The 4,729-nt window shown below is 54.4% G+C and overlaps 1 long non-coding RNA gene across 3 annotated transcripts in view; it reads left to right on the plus strand.

Moving 5' to 3' along the window:
• Nucleotides 1–232: 232 nt before the first annotated feature.
• The window catches only part of LOC144580782 (uncharacterized), a 137,473-nt gene continuing 132,976 nt past the window's right edge, over nucleotides 233–4,729 (plus strand). For all 3 annotated transcript variants that reach the window (XR_013530921.1, XR_013530920.1, XR_013530922.1), the window contains exon 1: nucleotides 233–293. This is a non-coding gene — a long non-coding RNA (uncharacterized LOC144580782). The remainder of the gene's footprint in view (nucleotides 294–4,729) is intronic.

The raw sequence follows: 4,729 nt of genomic DNA on the forward strand, positions 1-4,729 counted from the left end.
GAGGCTCTCCTTCGAAGTCTAGCTGCGATAAGCTATCCGTGACGTCAGTCACTGCCTTCCAGCTAATGGCACTCAGCCTTCTACTTCCCTGGACCAGTCAGGACACTTTCCCTAGTAGGCGGGACCACAGCCCAACTTGAACAGCGATAGGCTGCCGTAGACGCCAGTCTCTGCCAGGCCCCGTCAGTCGGCCAATAGAACATAGACCCGGAACCTGACGCATCGGAATCCCGGTGTACTCTGCGGAGGCCCGAGCGGGCTCGCGTGGGAACCAGTTCTGCGGGTCCGGTCGGGTAAGCCCTTCCCAGCACGCCTAGTATTGGGATTCTGGACAGAGCTCGGGTGGGAAACCGTGAGGCATGGTGAGGCTTGAGGCGGAAGGGGGAACTCAGCCCCGGCGAACCCATCTTGCTTCACTGGAGAAACTGAGTCCGGGAAGGGGGATCTCAGTTATTTATCCATCCATTCTTCCCAGCTTAAGCCTGATTCTCGTCTACTCCTGCCTTCCTGCTCCTTCATCCGTTCAGCTCTTCCTTCCCTCCTTAACTCCCTCACTCACAGATTCCCTGGTCTAGCCACTCACTCATACACTGTCCCACCTATTACTTAGACAAATATTTCCGGAGGCGTCTGGTGTGCCAAGCCTCGTGCTGGGCGATGCTGGTACCAAGATGAGTCAGGCCTGGGCCGTGCCCTCAAGGAGCCCGGGTCAGATGGGAGGACAGACATTGACGGGCAGGGGTGTGCAGAGGCGATGGGAGGTCCGGGAGAGACTGTTTTTAGTTTGGTGTGGTTCGCAAAGGGTTTCCAGGGGAGGGACCATTGGAGCTGGATCTTGGAGGGGTAGGAGGTGCCAGGCAAAGTGGAGAAGAGGGTGTGGGGAGGGTGTTTTTGCGTGACCAAAGGCAGGGAGGCATCCAGGAGCAGTGCTGTGTGCAGGTGCCCAAGGGGAAGGCCAGTCAAGTCTGTGTGGCCAGTAGGGGAACTGTAAGGCTGGAGGAGGCCGAAGAGATGGGCAGAATCCAGGCTGAGGAGCTTGGAGTTTGTCCTGAGGGTGAGGGGGTAGTGGAGAGCCATGGAAGGGTTGAGAGTAGCGGAGGACAAGGTCATAGTTGGACCACAACTGGAGGAATGGAACTGGAAGCCAGTGGCCCAGGAGGTGGCTCTGACAGGGATTCAGGGAGGAGAGTGGAGCCTGGATCAGGGAAGAGGTCGAGGGGATAAGATAGAGATTCAGGAGGCAAGGCTGGGTGCAGTGGCTCATGCCTGTAATCTCAGCACTTTGGGAAGTCGAGGTAGGAGGATCACTTGAGCCCAGGACTTTGACACCAGCCTGGGCAACATAGTGACAGCTTCAACTCTACGAAAAAATTAGCTGGCTGTGGTGCTGTGTGCCTATGGTTCCAGCTACTGAGGAGACTGAGGCAGGAAGATCACTTGAGCCTGGGAAGTGGAGGCTGCAGTGAGCCAAGATCGTGCCACCACACTCCAACCCGCACAAGAGTGAGACCCTGTCTCAAAAAAAAAAAAAAAAAAAAAAGAGAGATTCAGGAGGCAGAGAGAACAGAAAGTGGGAATTGATGGGCTATGGGACAAGGGAGCATCCAGGATGAGACCCAGAGCTCTGGCCTGGAGGACGGTGTAGCCATCCCTGAGGTGGGGACAGGAAAGGAGCAGGTTGATGTGTAGTGACTCTTTTTTTTTTTTTTTGAGACGGAGTTTCGCTCTTGTTACCCAGGCTGGAGTGCGATGGCGCGATCTCAGCTCATCGCAACCTCCGTCTCCTGGGTTCAGGCAATTCTCCTGCCTCAGCCTCCTGAGTAGCTGGGATTACAGGCACGCGCCACCATGCCCAGCTAACCTTTTGTATTTTTAGTAGAGATGGGGTTTCACCATGTTGACCAGGATGGTCTCGATCTCTTGACCTCATGATCCACCTGCCTTGGCCTCTCAAAGTGCTGGGATTACAGGCTTGAGCCACCGCACCCGGCTAAGGGTAGTGACTCTTTTAAAAGACAGAGGTGAGCAAGGGATTCTATGAGTTGGACACGGGAAGCTGTCACTCAGGCCGGTGGATCTAGACCTTCAGGAAGAGTTCTGGGCTATACGGCTCCCTGCCCCAGCACAGGCCCTGACTCAGAAGTCACTTGTTGGGTGAACGTGACCTCTGAGCTGAGGATCCCTTGCTTCTCATCCTCTCAAGAAACCGCTTTCTTGTTTCTGCATCTTCAGTCTCTCCCACCCCGCCAGCATTCGAACATGTCCATCATCTCTAAACACATGTGCCCTGTATCAAGCCCCTTTGTGGCACCCACGGGCTCAATTCCTTACCTTCTACTCCCTCTTCAACCCACTATGTCTGGCTTCCCAACTGCCAGAGCCCTACAGTGGTGCTGGACAGCATCACTGAGGTCACCTGCTTACTGCTGAGACCTGAGGATAACATTTCAATCCTCATTTGACATGGTCCACTCCCTGAAACTCGCTTTGCCCTGCATCCTACTTCCTGGGCAGCTTCCTTCCTCTCTGGTTGCTCCTTAGAGCCCTCCAGCCTTGCCTTCCACTGCCCATCCCACCTACCCCTTTATTGGGATGTGATCCTCAGGGCTGTCTCTGTCCTGGCCCTCCTCTTGTCCCACCTGCCCAGGCTTCCTGGAAAGGTTCCAGTCCCTTGGCTCCACCTAGACTGCACTTATTTGTTTTTTGAGACAGAGTCTTACTTTATTGCCCAGGCTGAAGTGCACTTGTGCAGTCCTGGCCCACCGCAATCTCCGCCTCCCAGGTTCAAGCGATTCTCTTGCCCCGGCCTCCCAAGTAGCTGGGATTACAGGTGTGCACCCCCACACCTGGCTAATTTTTATATTTTTAGTAGAGACAGCGTTTCACTATGTTGGTCAGGCTGGTCTTGAACTCCTGACCTCAGGTGATCCACCCACCTCAACCTCCCAGAGTGCTGGGATTATAGGCGAGAGCCACTGCATCTGGCCCCAGACTGCACTTCTGACCCCTGCTGCCTCCTGGGTTGTCTTACTGAGACCTTCCAGCTCACCATGTCCAGAATGGCCTCAGGAGGCCCGGCTCCCCACACGCACCTGAGCCTAAGCCTCCTCTCAGTGAAGAGACAGCCTCACTGTCCACCTGCTCCCCTGGCCAGACCTGTGTGCCATCTCTGTTCCCTTGCTCTCCTGAAACCTTGTCAGTAAGTGCTGTTCTTCCCATTTTTTTTTGAGATGTAGTCTCGCTCTGTCACCCAGGCTGGAGTGCAGGGGTGCAATCTCAGCTTACTGTAACCTCTGCCTCGAGGGTTCAAGCAATTCTCCTGCCTCAGCCTCCTGAGTAGTTGGGACTACAAGTGCGTGCCACCACGCCCGGCTAATTTTTTAGAGATGGGTTTTCACCATGTTGGCCAGGATGGTCTTGATCTCTTGACCTCGTGATCCACCCGCCTCAGCCTCCCTCTTCCCATCTTTTATGGCTCTGGGATGCTCCACCTACACTCTCTACCCTCATAGCTCCTGCCCCAGCTCAGGCCTCCTTGGCCTGTAGGGCTCCACTTTTGCCCTTTTCGGTCCATCCCCCAGTGTTCCAGCAGGGTCTTTCTGTGCCCTGAGCTGACCCTGCTCCCTGATTCCTATGGCTCCCCGCTTCCCTCCAGTTTAGTCCAAATAGTACTCCAGGCTATCAGGTCCCTCATATCCCTCCCCACTTTGCATCTGAACTTCTGGTCTGGGGGAAGCTGTTTCTAGCCAGGTGGCAGCACTGATCACTGCCGGCCGGCTGTCACAACCTGGCATGTTTTTCCTTCCTAGCAGACTTTTGTTCATTCTTTAATGCCAACCTCAGATTACCACCTCTGTGAAGCCCTCCCTGACTACCACAGGTGGAACCCCTGGGGATTGTGACAGCCTGTGTCTGTTTCCCCACCCTCTCTGAATCCAGCATCAGAAGCCCTTTGAAGGCATGTCCTGGGTATAAATCATCTCAGTTCCAAACTCAGGGCCTATGAGGGGCCAGAGAGTTGGTCCAAGAGCTGTCACAGCTGGACAGAACTTGCATTTCCAGTTTTTGTGTGTTTTTGGAAACAGGGTCTCACTCTGTTGTCCAAGTTGGAGTTTGTGGTGGAGTCACAGCTCACTGCAACTTTGAACTCCTGGGCTTAAGTGATCCTCCTGCTTCACCCTCCTGAGTAGCTGGGACTGCAGGAGTGTGCCACTATACCTGGCTAGTTTTTAATTGTTTTTTTTTTAGAGATGGGGTCTTGCTGTGTTGCCCAGGTTGGTCTCCAACTGGAGAAACCATCCTCTTGTCTTGTCTCCCAAAGTGCTGGGATTACAGGTGTGAACCTCCGTACCCAGCTGCATTTCCAGTATTTTGTCAGTTTGTTTCTGGTTTCCTGCTAACTTTGCTTCAGTTCTGCAGGGTGTCTGGGTCACTGGAGCCTTTGAGACCCAAGAGATTATTATTTCCCCCTGGTGGATGCTGAGCCTGGTCTCCCTGGGACCAGGGCGAGTCCTGCTAACCTAAGGTCTTTAAGGGGAGGAGCTGAGGATCCAGCATTTCCTGGCAGTGTACCTGGATGAAGTCTGCGGGGAGGTGGGTCTGGTTTAGCAGGGAGTCTACTCCCTTCTGGTCCCAAGAATCCAGGCCCCTACACCCCTCATTCCAGGTTTCTTGGTTTACAGCCGCTTGAGTCCGATGCTGCCCCCTGGTGGGTAAACACCCCACCCTA

The sequence above is a fragment of the Callithrix jacchus genome, chromosome 22, assembly GCF_049354715.1.
Source record: "Callithrix jacchus isolate 240 chromosome 22, calJac240_pri, whole genome shotgun sequence".
NCBI classification, from domain to species: domain Eukaryota; kingdom Metazoa; phylum Chordata; class Mammalia; order Primates; family Cebidae; genus Callithrix; species Callithrix jacchus.